General features: G+C 34.4%; 1 long non-coding RNA gene across 1 annotated transcript in view; it reads right to left on the bottom strand.

The window, feature by feature from the left end:
• LOC148056739 (uncharacterized) overlaps positions 1–16586 on the bottom strand; it is a 30676-nt gene extending 14090 nt beyond the window's left edge. Inside the window, exon 1 of the long non-coding RNA XR_015702437.1 lies at positions 16510–16586. This is a non-coding gene — a long non-coding RNA (uncharacterized LOC148056739). The remainder of the gene's footprint in view (positions 1–16509) is intronic.
• Positions 16587–17348: the final 762 nt, after the last annotated feature.

Genomic DNA, 17348 nt, shown 5'->3' with positions numbered 1-17348 from the left:
GAGAGTGAATTTCCAACACGCACAATGTACTAAATATTTCAGTGTTCTTTAGGAGGAAATCATTACCTGTATGTGTCACTCTAAACTGCACTTAAATTTCGGGGGGCTTGGCCTACATCTTGTAAGGACAAGCCATAATATTATAAATACATTGTGCAAAAACTCACTACTCTAAAAGATTTTATGATTAAGGCTCTATACTTCTAATATCTCAAAATTCTAATTAGCTACTTGGATAACTGAATTCTAAAGAATAAAATTTGCCATCTGCTAGAAATGGAAGATTAATTTAAAAAGCTAAAAAAATGTGCATTCTCTAATAATTCCGTGTCATGAAAATTCTACCAGGAATATCTTTTATCTTCCTTTATACTCACTTTTCCCAGTGTGGTAGCCCATTATGTACATGAGTAAGCATCACAACATTTGTTAAAATATCATTAAAATTTATATTATTTATTCCATTCTAAAGGGGTAACAGTATCCCCATGGAGCACTATGAGTTGTTTATTATAATAATGCCGTATATTTGCAGATATGTAATAAGGAAAACTGTTAAAGGAGAAGGATTAAAGAAGTAATTATCATAACATTTTAAAGGTTACTCTTGAAGCTACAGTTTTTCTATGACCGTGACTCCACACTGTGCTGAAATTCCTCTGAACTGGGGAGATCTTCTACAGGCAATGAGCTACTTCCTTGGGAAAAAAAAACCCAGAAAGGTGTCTCTCTCTCAAAAAAACACCCGCAAACACACCCCCGATCAAACCAACCCTATAGGCAAGAACAGAGAATAACCTCTCAGAAAACTCTACATAAAGGGTTCAGTTTTCATTGTATTAAGAAATGCCAGTCTATTTTAACATAATTCAGAATCAGCTTGAGTTTTTATCATAAGACATTATAGGTATTTTCCTGTTATTTATAAATCCAACAAGCTACCTCACATAACAACTAGACTGAAAGAGTAGTGTTGTATTATGCAGAATCATTATGACTTTTTTTTTTTCTTTTATGCAGGCAGAGAATGCTAAAATTAAACATATTGCATAATCCCCGATAATTGGACTGTAATCTCATTTCAGTTCTTATTTCTAGAGAAAGGAGGAATATTAGTTATGGTGTTTAGCCTACGCTCATTGCAATCCAAATGCTGAGCACACACGAAGTGCAAATTGACTGTCTCCATTCTTTTTATCTCATTAACATATGAAATATTACATGTATAAACCATATCAGTCATGCTAAGAAATACAGATAATTCTGAAACCAGAAATGAATTTGTTCTAAATTCTTATTCTTCATAGTGATTAGTTGATTTTTTTGACAGTCAGTTTAAAGCTGTTCCATCAGAAAATTCTCATCATCTATGTGTTCCAAACAATACTAACAGTAAGAGTAGCTGTAAGATGTTTTTATAACTCAGTATTTACCCAATAAGCCTTCACACTAATTAGATGTTTATTAGATTCACATTTCTTTAAAAATAAATAAAAAATCCCACCCTTTTTCATACTATTTACGCAACGTACATTCACAGCCAGATTGTTAAATTAATGATCTTTGTGATCTCAGATTAAACATACTGTAAATGTACAAAATATTACACAACACAAAAGGAGAAAAGTGATTAAAAGGGGTACAAGCAAAGTATTCTTATATTTTCCAGCAATGTAGAAGAGAAAAATAATGATTAGGGAAGCTTGTTTCTATCATACAGAGATGAAAGAAGTGCAAAAGAAAACATCTTCCAGATGCTATAGAGTTACGTGTTACTATGCACTAAAAGCAAAGAAGAGAGAATAAAAGCAGAAATACTAAGGCCTGAAAGATACACTCTGCATCCCTTTTCCTTTTAAAGAATGAATAGTAAAGAATTCACAAATAAAATATACACTTTATTAACTATCATTTTTTGCAAAAAAATCTTTAAGGAAATAATGTATTTCTGTTAACTAGCATCTGAATACTCAGTTATGGATTATATTTTGCATGAGTTTTTGGGATTATTCTGCCACATATAGCGCACTCACGGTTTTGGAACCCAAACCAAACACTTACTACGAGGAATTACCAACTACCATAAAGCAAGACTCACAGGTATGAAAACAGGAATATTGATAACTTCTATTTGAAAACTAGAAGATTTTCTTAGATTTCTTTATAAATACTTTTTCAGAGAAAAAGGCTCACTAAATTTTCATGAAATTTACATTCAGAATTTCTGAAAACAGGCAATGCCAAACTTTTATAACAGATTTTATTTTTATTATAAATCAGGACATTAGGAGAGCACTCTTAGAGACTATGCTTTACTACACAGTAAAAATTCATATTAAGTGTATATTGCCGATTTGTGCACAAACTGGAATTTACTAGTATGGCTAATTTTTGTAGTTAGTAAAGTCTCAGACTGATGATTCTGCCTTTTTGTATGATGTTAATTTCCTTTTTTTTTTTTTTTTTTAATTCTGAGATCTCCATTCATACTTTATTTGAAGTTGGCAACAAAAATCATGAATTACACCGGTGCTTGGATCCAGAGAGCATAGCTTAAGAATCAGAGATCAGACAAATATGTTTATCTCATCGCAAACCAAGGCATGATCTGAACCATGATTTAAAGTTTAATATCTCTTTTTTTTTTTTTTTTTAAAATTTTGCTCCTAAGTATACTGAAAGGAAAATACTTTCCAAATTACTTAAAAACCATATGACAGGGTGTGTCAAGGTTTAAGTAATTGATATAAAATCACAGGATATTCTCACTTCGAAGTGAGAAAATCCCTGCAGTATATTTTAGGATAGAGAAAGGAATCTGGACCATCTGCAGTCACTTCTATTACAGCTATTGTTATAATCTACATCTGCTGTCTACAGAAGATAAATAGGATGCCTTAAGTAACATTTAACCACCCAATTAATATAACTGTTAGATAATGAACTCCAAATTATTAGCAACAATTAGCTTATTATATTTTAATACGTCAAAAAGCAAAACCTAACATTTATGTTTCTACTAAAGGAATTACATGGCATTTTCCAAAGCAAAAAAATTGTAGAAAAGTTTTGGGTTTTTTAAAATATAAAGTAACATTTCATCCTCCACTTACTTGGCAGTAACATTTTGAATATCATTGCATTCTTCCAAGTTTATATTAATCCCAAAGCGAAGCAACTGGTTTCTTTTATGCTTCTATTAAATGTCTACAAGAACAAAGTCTAGTGGAAAATACTTAAAATATTAAAAATAAATATAAGGTCCTCTCCTGTTTCTGTGTATCATTATGTTTACATTCACCACCAACTTCACAGTTATTATATATAACCAAAACGTTTCTTCTTTTGAGTTAAATCCCAAAGTGGTATCTTCTAGTCTACGACAAAGCACCATTCCTATTTTTTCAGGAAACAAACAAACAAACAAAAAACCCAGTTCAAAGTCTAAGTCCAAGTCAAAGTATTTCCAAAACTTCTTTATAACTAGCAGAATTATTGAAAAAAGAGGAAGTTAAGGGTTACTGTAATTCTCACAATAGTGTTTTGCAGTGTAGAGCACAAACTACAGAAGAACCAAAACGCACTTGAGATGCTCTGCTCCTTCACACTGACCTTCCCTCAACCCTCTCTACTCTGCAGGATGACATAGTGCTCTCCTACCAACAGTTCAGAACAACACAACCCAAAATTTTTCACAGGTTGCTTATATGGCATGTTTTCCTAGTCTCCAGTGTCTAAGCAGACTTGAGTCACACTACGAAGTTCTTGCATTTGCTCTGTGACCTGCTTAAGCTTACAACTTGCATGCTTATCTGAAGATTGTCCTGAAATAACTCTGTCCTTTGAAAGGCCAGTGGGATGAAGAGCTTGACCATATGAAAAAAAAGTTTTTCAGAAGTTGCAGGAGTAAAGACGTGAAAATGAAGATTGCTGTCAGATGTTTGGGATTCATAATCCCAAACAGAGGCAGACTTGTAGCCTGACAGAGGGGGCCTAACAGAAGGGTTGTTCCTGAAACACAGAAAGCAACATGAGGATTTTGACAGAAACCTGTGTTAATACATGAGTATTTGTGAGGTGGGTAGAGCTGAAAGATAGAGACTAAGTGTTGTTGTGGTCCCAAAGTAATTAAAGTGACAATAATTCTACCAAGCGACTTTGGAGTAAGGATTGCTGAGTTACTGACAAGGAAAACAAGTGTAAAAAATGTATTTTTCAGTTTAGCACATTAATGATACTATTTCTTTGTTATATAAATAAATACGGATATATCTAGAAGTGCATATCTGCCTATTAAATGCCAGTGGAAAAGCTCCTAATAACCTGCTCCGATTTTAAGAACATAGAGCTTGAAGGATCTTTTGCATGTCAGTGAGAAGAGAACTTTAAAAATCTTATCATAGCCTTTCTTAATGCCAGTTCTGTTTTCTGCCCCCTGCTACTACCATTAGAAAGGAATTAATTTTATAATGCTTTTATTCAATTTTTAGTCTGAAAACTGATAAAATTACAAATGGAGGGAAGTGCAATTATTGCAAGTGACATCCAAACACACTGCATCTTGTACGTTAAGACAAAGAAAAACTGAGTCTCAGGAGTTTAAATGAGCCAACAGAAAGTGAAAGCAGAATGACAAAGAGAATGCACAAACATGTAAGAGTACAATAAATAGGAAGACTAATATGCAGAAAATTTCCTAATAGCAGTGTGTTGATGGAAGTAGAGAGATGTTAAATTGCATTCATTTTTTGCCACAATTTTAGAAATTTTACTAAAAGTATAAGTGTAAAATCTGCTGTCATATATTCATGGTGTAGACCTCTGAGCCTATTTGGAAATGAAATGTATGTTAGCATAGCTGATGCAGTACTGTGGATGAGAAAGGGCAGGACCTGAAAGCGTAACTGACACCTGAGCATTAAAAAACATACTATATAAAGACTACATAATGTATAGTGCAGCATACCACAATTAATCCTTTTTCTTTTCAGCATGACTCTTGAAGATATCATGTATGGAAAAAAGTCAAATGAAAAATATTTGTAACACAGAAAGTAAAAACAAAGGTTTGGATACAGAAACACTTAACATCTTTAATCACTCATTTTTATTTTGCAAGACAAACCAGACATAATTTGAAATGGCTCAGTGAGCTGTAAAAAATTGACAGTAGATGTATGTGAGAAGACTGAAAAAGCAATTATCTGAAACTAATTTGAGAGTTTATCAGGCAGAAATTAGACTTTTATGGGTAAAGTTAGAGTTTTGTATTAAAAGCAATACATTAAAATATATAAAACTTCAAGGGTGATAAAGTTAAAACTTCCTTGGCAGATAGCTGATTTTGTGTCTGTAGAGGTTCTGCATTGTCAATAGCATTTATGCAAGTAGGAAACATTCTAAAATAACAAATAATAAAGAATACCATAATACATAAAATAAGGGGGAAAAAAGCTCTCTTCGGCTTTCAGGAGATTCTGTATCTGACTTCACTGACATTATGGATGCCAAAATAGTATTGTCAGTCTCTGAAGAGGTTGGGCAGAGCTCAGATCGGATATGCAGTTCTTGTAAGACAGTGTTTTTGGAAAAGGTACATTAGAATGAATACAGTATGTCTTTCATTGACCCCACAGAAGGTTTTTCTAAGTATTTTGGAGTGTTTTGTACATTAAAAGTGAAGAGATGCTACACTAGGGCAAAATCTAATTATACTATGCAATTATATCGAAATTTATATTCTCACATGTTAAAAGCAGTAAGAAGGTTGTATTTTATAGCTCAGATTTCTAAGATCTGTCCTGTGGATCTAGAAAGTACCAATCCTACAATATCCCATGCAGAAATTAGTATTTAGTGGCCAAACTCTTGCTTATGTAATTAAGGTTTTTCGATAAAACAAATGACTGTTTGGAGTACCTTCACATCTAACATGAAATAATATCCTATGAGGTTGCAAAATGAAAGTCCTGAAAGTTAGGAAATAATAGAATTTTGGTTAAACCTTGAGCCTATGAATAAAGTAGTTAAACTTTTGGATAACTGCTTTATTAATCACTGTGTATAGTATTATGCATTCAAATAAACGCTGGACTGAATTAATTTGTACAGGTATCCTTAATTCTACCATTTCCTGAGTTCTCAGTCATCAGCCTTGCAGTCTTTTTTAATGTAACTTACATGTGAGCTATATTCATAATGACTTCTATAATTATAATATTTCTCCTAAAATAATTTTGAATGCTTCAGAAAGATCACTTATTTCAGGAGGTAAGGATCAGAATATTTCTGTAGGATCATTATAAAATCTTTTTTCTTGAAAAACTGTGTTCATTGCACAATTTAATTTAGTTGATTAGATGCAAAAGACAATTTTAAAAGGAAACAAGAAATCAAACAGAAATAATCTTTCACTAAATAAGGTAAAATTTAGCTTCCTGGTAGGAATTCTTTCATTTTAAAGATTCATATCTTAATGAACATTGGAGCAGCCATTATTGTCTCTCTAGTGAAGAACAGTAGTTCTCTAGCTCATAATTGCTGATTTGGTAGATAACTGAATCCATTCTCTTCCCAGAATGCAAAGAGCTCATACTGTCAGTGAAAAATGTTGGTCCAATGTGCAGTAAGAGCACACTTTGCAAAGCACAGGGAAACTTCTTGGATCTAAAAATAATAACAAGTTCTGATGACTGAAGCAACCAAAAAGAAGCAAAATTAATTCCTTGTATTTCAGTGTGAAGCCAACATACTCTAGGAAAAATATGCATAGAATTACCACATTCAATGATTCAGTTCAATTAGATAATTACATTGGTTTTATATTTACTGCACATTTACAATACCCTAAAAGGTTTGTGGAGGATGTTTTGTAAGCCAAATTAATTGTCAGAGAAATACTATTCTACTACATTTGTCCTTTACAACTTCCAGATTTTCCTCTAACTCGATGTTCTGAATTCTTTGTCAGGTCTATTTCTTAAAAACTCTGATGATAATATTCCATTGCCATAGTATAGTACAGCTTATATTTGGGAAATATGGGGAAAACATAAGCTCTTAAATATGCATTTTATGACAAAGTAGGCATTTCTTGAACTTGTGCCAATATTACTATTTACCAGTATTACTCTAACATTGGAAGAACTGCCATAGCTTAGCTTTCATTTAATGACCAGTCTAGTCTTCTAAACACAAAACATTTTGTGCCCTTTCAGAAAGAAAACCCACACCACTGAAAACCAGAAAACATAGATTTAATTCTGACAGTAGCCAAGAGGATTTATCTGCAAGAATTCTGGCTGCAGTCAATGCGGTACTGTTGGTTCTGCCCTTTGGCAGTGTAACAGACTAAATAACTCAAAGCTCCTTTTATGGCTCACTGTGTTAAGCATAGATGTCCTGAATTTTGGAAGTATCAGAGCTGCACCATGACAGACCAATGATTTTAACGTAAGGTGATCTGAGTTAGCAAGAGCTCTGGGAGCTAGGATAAGACTTCTGTGTGGGTACTGGAAAGAGAGACTGCAAACTTGGAAAATACCACCTATCTTATTTCAATATTTTATCATATAGATATATATCTTACAAGTGTACTAGCAGCAAAGCACATATATCTATTTGTTGTATGAACTGTGGGTCAAATGACGAATAAGTGAGTATAGTACAATATTTAACTATGAAAGTGAAGAGGCTGTAAAAAGCCATTTGTCATTTTTTCTATGGATCAGGGTGTTTGTTTGAAATGACAGCATATGTATTATGAGGATGTATTCCTTAACTCAATTTATAGTTAATTGGCTGGGAGGGGGAAGAGGAAAAAGATGATGGAGGAGAGATTCTTGAAAAAATTAATGTTTGTGCTTGCAAATGTTTTTAATAACCCAGCTGTTTTGATAGTACTGTCCTACACAAATGACATCAAGCAATTATTAGTTTTGGGTTGGTTCCCGCCCCCCCCCCCGACATTTTTTTAAATGAGAATGGAGATTTTCTTCATTCATTGAAATTCTGAGTACGTTGCTGCAAACAGGCTAAAGGAGGGACTCTCTAAAGTCTGTCCTTGATCATTCCCAGATTTGTCCCTAAAGAGCAGTTCCCAATTTTTTTAGCCAAGCCTTTTTCTTTTTTTTCCTCTCTTTTTTTTTAATTAAAATGATAATATTCCATCCATATTCTGTTGAGAAGAAGATTTTATGTGATTATGTCATTATGTGATATCTTACATGTCATTACATGATAGAGATTTTGCTAGAGGTAAGCAAGCGGTAAGAATATCTCCTTCCCAAGACTTTCTTCCGTACTATTCTACCCATAAACATACAGCCTTTCTTCTTTCTTTACATAAATATCACTACCAAATCTTTCCCACTATCACAGCCTTCCTTAATCTGTTAGTCTTAATATAAGTAATGTTGCTCCTTGCCATCTGTGAGTCTATGCAGTAGCAACGTAACCAGGAGCTTACTGGTAAATCATTACGTTCCTACGTTAGCCTCAGCTTACATTGAGCAGAGCTCTACAGTTGCAAAATCCACACTTGGCTGTGCCTTAACAATTACTTTTACAGAGCTTAGTTTATTTCATTCATCTCATTTTTCAGACTACCGTAAGTGAATAAATAAATAAATAAATAAATACTTTTCAGTATCTGACCAAGTGATCAAACTATGTGCATGTAATACAAAATAACTACTAACAAAGAACTTCTTTAGTTTAGATCTTTATTACTGAGTTTCTGTATCACAGAAAACAGTTATTGCCTTATTTTGAATTTAAGATTTGTGCTATGTTTGATGAGGTCTGCTAAATCTGACACATGGTATCTAGATACCACAGTGATAAGATACATTAGAAATACCAAAATAGATATATTAGACAGATAGAATTAGCACTGTATATGCTAAGGTTGATTGATTACTTGATGAGCATTATATTCCCTTTACTGTTCTCTAAACCCCAGCTTTATTAACTCTAGCCAATTTTCTCCAACTCTTCAATTTATAGAACTAATTGTGCCTCATTTCAGCTTCCTCCATTTAGCTGATAAAGACTTAAGAGACAGAAAACTTCTACAGATACACAGAAATCAACTATATATATATATATAAAGAGCAGATTTTTATAAACTGAAACTTCTTTAAACACGTATATATTAATTGAAATATTTATTTATAGGCAAATGCCTGCATATGAATATTTAATAAATTTAGTTCTAGATTTTATTTTTTCTTGCAGGATAATCTGAATCTTGATTGAGATTGAAAAGTGTAAACCTTTACACTTTTTCTTTATTAACTAAAAAGAATAGCAAAGCAATTTGTTTTGTTTTCATTGTTTCTGTATTAAATTTATAGGACTAAAGTCTATACTTGTGATTTATAGAGAAGAGTGTCTTTTCTCTTACTCAGAGCATCGATTTTCTATATCAATTTAAAGGAGACACTGCATCTATAGAACAGGTAATGAATAACATCTTCATAGTCTGAGAGGCACTCGAAATAAACATTTGCCAGAATTGATCTCATCTTTGTTTTGCCCTCTGTCTTGGGAAAAGTTTTGTGTAGATTGTTATTAATATTAATCTAATTTTCATGGCAATAACTTTGTTCTCTATCTGGATAAAGATCAAAAAATACATATTAAAATTAATTTGGTAATAACCATACGTTTAGAACCATGCATAAAATCATAATTTAAACTACTACTGACCACTTAACACTTCAATCAAAAGTTCTGTTTAGGAATATTGGATGCATGAAATAGTTTGGAACAGGAGCTGGTCCTTTAGAAACCAATCATATCATTGTTACAGGGGCATAAAATTGACTGTTAAGAGTTATTGGAGTATTGTATGAATAAAAAGAGTTTTCACAATTTAAATTCCCACAGCAAATAATTTTTAAGACAACTGTTATTTATTTGTGTATTTTAGTTACAGGAAGTCAGAGTTAAGCTAGGTTGACTGTAAATTCAGCATTTACTATGTATTTATGTTTTAATCGGACATGATAACTGATTTTGCTTTATTTGCTTCTTTTTTTCTAGCAGAAAATACACTGTCATAATTTCGTTTTATTTTGTCGTTGTAAGTGAGCTTCTGCAGAAAGTGCTTTACTGTTAAACAATCCTCTCAAGCAGCAATGGCAATATAATTAGGTCTCTGTAGACTTATTCTGAAACCATTTAGTGCAAAGGCGTAATCTCCTATCATGACATAATAATGTGGTCTCCATGGACTAGCTTAGAGATTGCTTTGACACTGTAATGGCAATATAATAACTTCTTATGAGACTCCGCATAGATTTCTACTAAAGCAACTTGTGCCCTGTAATAGCTGCGCTGTAATGCCCACTTAATGCAAAATTCTGACTTGCTCTATCCTCATTACAAGACTTATGAATACTACCATATGAAAGCAGAGTACAGCAAACCTAGAATCTGGTCTCTGACAAGCACCGGTAAAGGACCCTTACAGAAACAAGAGAGGAAACAGGACGTGTAAGTAATCTCAGTATATTCTCACAACTAAAAAGCATTGGAACAGTAAAGAAAGAATTAATGTACTGCATTTTACTTAATAAAGAATTAGGAGACTGAGATAACACTGCTGCTAGCGTGATAATACTTCCATGACTTCATAACTCCAAATATACTCCCCACATTCTTGCATGCAGAAACCTCTCTTCCCCTCTCCTTTCACTTTCCCTCCACCTCAACGATAACTTAAATTAAGTCTGGAAAAGTTTCTTGGAAGCCTCTCATTCATATTTGGAGTTCAACTTTTGTCTCTCTGGCATGGAAATATTTTAATGGGAATAAGTTCAGGATTCTTAGAGAACTTGTGAGAATTATCCGGAAAAGTAATCTCTGGTCCCACCAAACTCAGAACTCCATGACTGCAAAGTCCTGGATCTGATCCCAATTCATCCAACAATGCTGGCGCACAAAATTCACTAGAATAACACTTTGGACCAATCTTTCTTATGTTAACAAAACACCGTTAAAACACACACACACACACACACACACAAAGTAACTGTTATAGGAAAGAGAAAAGAATTGAACGTGACCTAGTTTTCTCATTCTTCTCTCAGGAACTCAAAGGAACATGGCAGAGATTAATTAGGAGATCATGAAGATAATAGCTCTATGTAAATCACCTCATATCAGAGCTATGAGACTTAAGTGGCTACACCAAGAACTTTATACACACATGTTCTTTGCAGATTTTTTTTTTCCACACTATAGAGCATGTATAAGGAAAATAAAGAAATGAAAGAGGATCATGCCTTCCATAACCTTCTGAGGAGGTACCTTGAATATACAAAAAAGAAGTGTCAAAATGAAAGTTTCCAAATACCAATGGCTGTATCCTGTAAGACTTAAATAAAGTTAAATAAATATTTTGTGGATGACAATACAGATCCTCAGTAGCAGCATCCCACATTAAATATATAGATGTGGATTTGGGAAAAGCTGGAGTGCTCAATCTTTCATGCAAATTAAAACAGTTCTAAATTTTCCCAAAATGCAAGATACACAGTACAATAGCTCTAGCAAAACATGTTTCTTGTTGACCTCAATGTATCCATAAGCGACTGTCACGGATGTAATTCACAATCAGTTCATGGAAGTAAAAACAAAATCCTGTGGTATTATGATTAAAGTCAAACAGCTTGGAGGGACAAGCTGCATTTTAGCATTAGCGGTGACTACAGCAGAAAAAGCAACTAGTTTAAAGAGCGATACTTTTATTTGATACAGAGTAATTACTCGTTCCTATTTAGCCAGTTCCTGGAAGAAGCTGGGTTTATGCATAGCCATTCATCTTTGTTAAAGTCAAAGGTGAATTTTATGTGGCACAGATTCTAACCTAGAAAAATCCCTCAGTTTTAAATTGTAGTAGTCTTGCTGCATTTTTGAAACAATCTCAGTAACACGCTATTAAAGTTCTAAAATGTGTTTTATATTTGGCATGTTACAGAAATATTAAGCTCAACATATCTAACAAATTACAAAGCATATTTCACACTCGAATCATCAAGAATTTATCTTTTTTTTTTAAGTGGGTTTTTTTTTGCCTATTGCAGTAACTTCTAATTTTTTTGGGGGTATTAGAAAACCCAGCATATTATACTATAAATAAAAATATGAATGAAGCCTGCAAGATTTTACTTTGTGTGAATGCATGTACACAAGCATTCTGCTTTGCCTACGTATTTCTCAATGTGTAGGTCAGGTCCAACAAGACTTGACGTTGCCACACTTTCAAAGACGCTAAATCCCTATTTGCTCCACTGAAATAGGTACCCTAATAAGGAAGATGGACACTATTTGTATCTTCCTTGGAGAAGGTTAAGGCCAGGCCTTCGAAATGCTAGAGTATCAACACAGAAAAGAGAGAGAGGAAAGGGATGAATGTTTCAGCTGGGGGAAAAAACTGCGGTCATAGCTGTTAGCTGGTAAAAAATTGAACTATGAGAGACTGGATGTCATGAGCTTTGCTGCTCAAAACCTCTTTGTTTCTAAATAGGGCATGCCTGTAAAATTCCCTCTAGTCTCAAAAACAATGACGGCAGGACTAAACCCCCAAAGTGCTTTCTCCAAGTCTATCAACTCATAACATTTTATATGTAAGTTTTATATGTAAAGATGAAATAAGATATCATTCATTTGACTTTTTTTTCCTCTTGGACTTAAGTCAGATTCATTTATATTTGGACTTTAATAACAGATTTCTTAAAAATATTACAAACTTAAATTGCCATTAAAGTAGTTCTTATCTCATCCATGCTAGAAGCAGCCTTTGTTTTATTATCCCATGTTTAATTTTTCAAGACTTCAGAAAGTATTTAGTATAATTGTTTTAATTGCTTATCACAGATGCAAGAAGCAGGCTGGCTTCAAGTCAGCAAAATGGAATGCTGGAGAACATTGTTGAAAATTGAAACAAATTAATTTTACAACAGTAAACTGAAAAATAAAATCTCTGCCACATAAACACCCTGCTGAAGGAGAATTTTATTATCCAAAATATCTAACAGCTCCTTTTGATTTACCTTGAACACACTTTTATTACTTTAATTGGAAAACAGTTAAAAACATGTCTTATAATAAGCACTACGCAAATATTCAGCTTTCTTTAAATGGCCTCAGGAGAGAAAGGGGAAATTTTGGAATAAAATTCCTTCCAGGCTATTTCCTATGATGCAATAACTAAAAGGATCTTACGAAGATTACTGTGTCATTACCATCAGCAGGGGTGGGGGGAAATGGAGGGGAGTACATGGGTCACGGAAGTTTTTTCACATAAGACATGTGAAAATCATAAATGTTAAGTGAACTTGTGTCTATTTTGTGATTACTTGAAATGACAGTAAAAAAAATTGAAGGGGAAGTTTTCCATAATGGGGATACATGTTCTGACCCTCATCAGTACAAGTATTGACAAGGGTAATTCAAGGAGACAAATGAAAACCAGTTGCTTCCATAAATGATGTTGGAATCACAGAATTAGATGGACACTGAGAAGCAGCTTCCTAGTTAAATGTAGATCTTAAAGAAATTGTCACTCACATTTCACAATGCACAATAAATAAATTGATATAGATCTAGAAATACAAATAAGACTTTTTCATCCAATAACTTGTAAAGTTTGTTCAAAATATGTGGGATACAATACAGACATGAATAAAGCTGTATCTTAATCACTGAATAGAATTATCAGATACAGAAGTACTGTCAAATTTTGACAGAAGCATGTATTATCATCATGTAATATGCAGTAAACGTAGTGCATCTTATAGACATCTCATCAGGTAGCCTATGAACATTGTCACCATAATACATGGAGCATATTCGCATTTATAGCTTATCTGTCTTTGTGGTTTTAATTACTGCAATTAAGGCTACACATAACTGTCACTCCAGCACACAACTCCATCATCATCTTTGACATATTTCTTTCTCCAAATGCTCTCACATACCCCATATCCAAAAATCTGCAGATTGTCCCTTCATGTCATCAAAGAGTTGGTCTTTCCTTTCCAACATTAAGATGACCAGGCTGTCAACATTTTGGGTACTAAGACATCCTTTGCCTTATTCACTAAGAATACTTTTACAAAGATAATTTTCTAGCCTATTGATCTGCTTATATCATTAACCCCTTGGCATTAGTTTACAATCATCTCTTCTTCTACTTCCCAAAACTATTTTTTTTTGCTTTCATTTTCAAGGTCACCTTCCCATTCTACCAATCACTTCTGACATGCTTAGTCCTGAGTCTTGCTGAACCACTCCATTGCTACATTTCCAACCAAGTGCATTCATACATTTTCATATGTCATCTACTCTGTGTGTTTGTAAGGGACTCATGCAGATACCTCTAATGATTTTCCCTTACTATGTAAAACACTCAGGAACAATTAGGCTGCTGCTAAGGCAAAGACTACATATTGTGCCAACTAAATGTTATTACATCACTGTTGCGTACTGCCATCTCTGTGCTTTTCCATCTAGTATCACTAGTCATTTAGCTTACAAGCTTATAGGGACACAAACCATCTTTTTGTCCCATGCTTGTACAGCATTTAGTATAACGGTACCCTCAAAAATGACTAGGGGCCCTGGTGTATTTCTGAGTGACAGTGCATCTGGAGGACTGTACCCAGTTTTCAGCACCCCTTTCAGTACGGGGAAGACACAGACATCCCAAGCCAGTCCAACAGAAGCCACCAGGATGATTATGGGGGGGCACAGCACATGGCCACAGAACCACATCTGAGGAGAGTCTGAGAAAACTGGATTCATTCTCCCTGAAGGAGAAGGCTGAGAGCAGATCTTATTTCTGTTTACAACTACCTACTGGGGGAACATGGAGAAGATAGAGACAGAGGGGTGCAGCAACAGGACAAAGGCAATGGGAAATACTGGGCACAGGAAATTCTGATTAGATATTAGGATTTATTTTTTTTCTACCACAAGTGTGCTCAAGCACCGGCACGTGAACCAAAGATGCTGAGGAATTGCCGTCCCTCAAGATATTAAAAACTTACTGGAGTAACCTGACCCAATTTGCCCTGCTGCAAGGTGTGTGAGGGGCAGAAGAGGCTGGAAAAGATGACCTCCAGAGTGCCTTCCAAGCCGGAATTAAAGTGATATTCTGCTGATGTAAAAAATAAAATTAAAGTGACAAGTGCCATAAATGCTTCTGTTACAAACTGTAACAAATACAAAATTATTGGACAAAGCCCCATAATATGATTGCTTTTATACACCAGTTTTATTTTTACTGATATACGGCTTATATTATGAGCTATAACTAAACCCTGTATACTGCCAGGATACAGATTAATTTTTTCATACTTTTCTTTTGGATCATCAGTTTTCCTCACACACAAAATGCAAGCAAATACCTTTACAGCTTTACAACAAAAGGAATTATTCCAGATATACTAGAATACAGCATATCTATTATATCTTTTCTTTCTTTGAATCAGTGCCATATAGTGTACATTTAATGAAAATAAATAGTATTTACTATGATGTAAATTGAGTAAATATTTCCTAGGCATGGTATGAACAAGAGCCGGAAGTGTTCCACTTTTATGCACCTTTAACATTTTTTTTGTATCAGCACTTTTCTCATTCTGACCATCTCTGACAGGTATCAATTTATAATGTTCTTTTTTATATTCTCAACACAGCAATCAAATCTTTAGACCTTGAGGAGGAGGAGGAAATTAAGGCCATTAACATGTTAGAGAATTGTTTGATTTACTCATTATAAATTATTCTGAATCTGAGCAGCTCATAAGACATGCCCAAAGGGAAGACAAATTTTGATTGACAGTGTCAAGAAAGTCAAGGACATTGAGAAGTTTTGTTAATAATTGCTAAGTGCCATTAAGAAATGCTGTCTGCTATTTGTCTGGAGTCATCGTGAATTCTGATCCAGAATTTCCCAGCTATCAAACATAATAAGATCTCAATTTATAATTAAAAGATAGATTAAGAATACACCTTCAACTGCTGTAAACGTTCTCTTAATAACTACAAAAGATGAAACTACTTACACTAGTCAAGCTACAAAAACAAACTTGAGGACAGCAAAAACCCTCAGAGACAAGTTCAGAGATAGCTGTGCAGGGAGTCCTCTACATCATGGTTTCCTAGATATCCTCTATCTCCTTTTTTCTCACTAAATCACAAATAAAAAGATCAGTTTATATAGCCATACTTATGAAAAAGATCATTAGTCTGGTTTTTAAACTGGGCAGCTTATGCTTCTGGTTTTGAGACAAATACCTAAAACATCAGTGCACAGTGATAAAAAGCCTCATGACAGGACTGACAGCCTGGCACAAAAGTGAGATTGGACAGCACTTCCACATATCACCACATACATACTACCCACAGGGAAAGAACCTTCTTATTGTACCTTTCTTATTCCAATACCTGTGGCCTAGATACACATTTCTACTCAAAGCATATCACTATGCTTACTATCAAGAAGTGTAGTCCATGCAGATGCTCCCCAAAGTCCAAAGCCTACCACCAAGTCACCTCTGCAGAGCTGTTCAAGTGCCAGAGGTACCAGCTCCCAACCTTCACTCACCCAAGTTTCTATAGAGAAATGGCTTCTAGCATCTCACTCTGCTATTGAAGACACCTGTGTCTATTAGCACAGACAACACATGAGAAATTCTGAAGGACGTTAAACACAGCTTTGCATCAATTATCCAAAGTACTTGTGACAAAGACAAACACCAGTTCAACATCAGCCAATTGGGCCTTATCAGAACCCCACCTTTACCCTGTAATGCCTTGTTATTAGATGATTAATAGCATAAAACCACTGTAACTGTCCTATGTCAAGCATGGCAGGTTCACAGTCTGACTATGTGCCAATTAAATGTGTAAGCTTCCAGAAAAATGCTTGCTAATATAAGTAAATTCTGCAAAAAAAACTGTTTTAAGGAAAGCAAAAGCCACAATATTCTAGGAAAGGAGGAGAGAACAATCCTACCATCCCTCCACCTGAACCTAGCCAAACAACTTACCTGAAAAAAACAGGCGACAGGCCTTACAGATGGAACTGTGCAAATGAACAGCTGTGACTAAATATCTGGGCCTTCCCAGCTTTTGGAAGAGGTTCTGTCCTTTGTGTACCAACCAAAGGTAACAGTCCAGGCGAACCTAGATGCCACGGGAGTCTGGTATGTGATGTACTCTTGGACCATAGTGTTGTCGCTTACTAAGTGCTTAATATACAAACTTTAAGCATTAGCGATGGTGGAAGATGGGGGGAAAAAGATCATCAGAACACCATTTATGTCACTAGT

Source organism: Nipponia nippon, unplaced genomic scaffold, assembly GCF_047370975.1.
Source record: "Nipponia nippon isolate SJK-2023a ecotype South Korea unplaced genomic scaffold, ASM4737097v1 scaffold_12, whole genome shotgun sequence".
NCBI lineage: Eukaryota > Metazoa > Chordata > Aves > Pelecaniformes > Threskiornithidae > Nipponia > Nipponia nippon.
The sequence above is the reverse complement of the archived record's forward strand: the minus strand, read 5'-3'. Positions and strand labels throughout refer to the sequence as shown.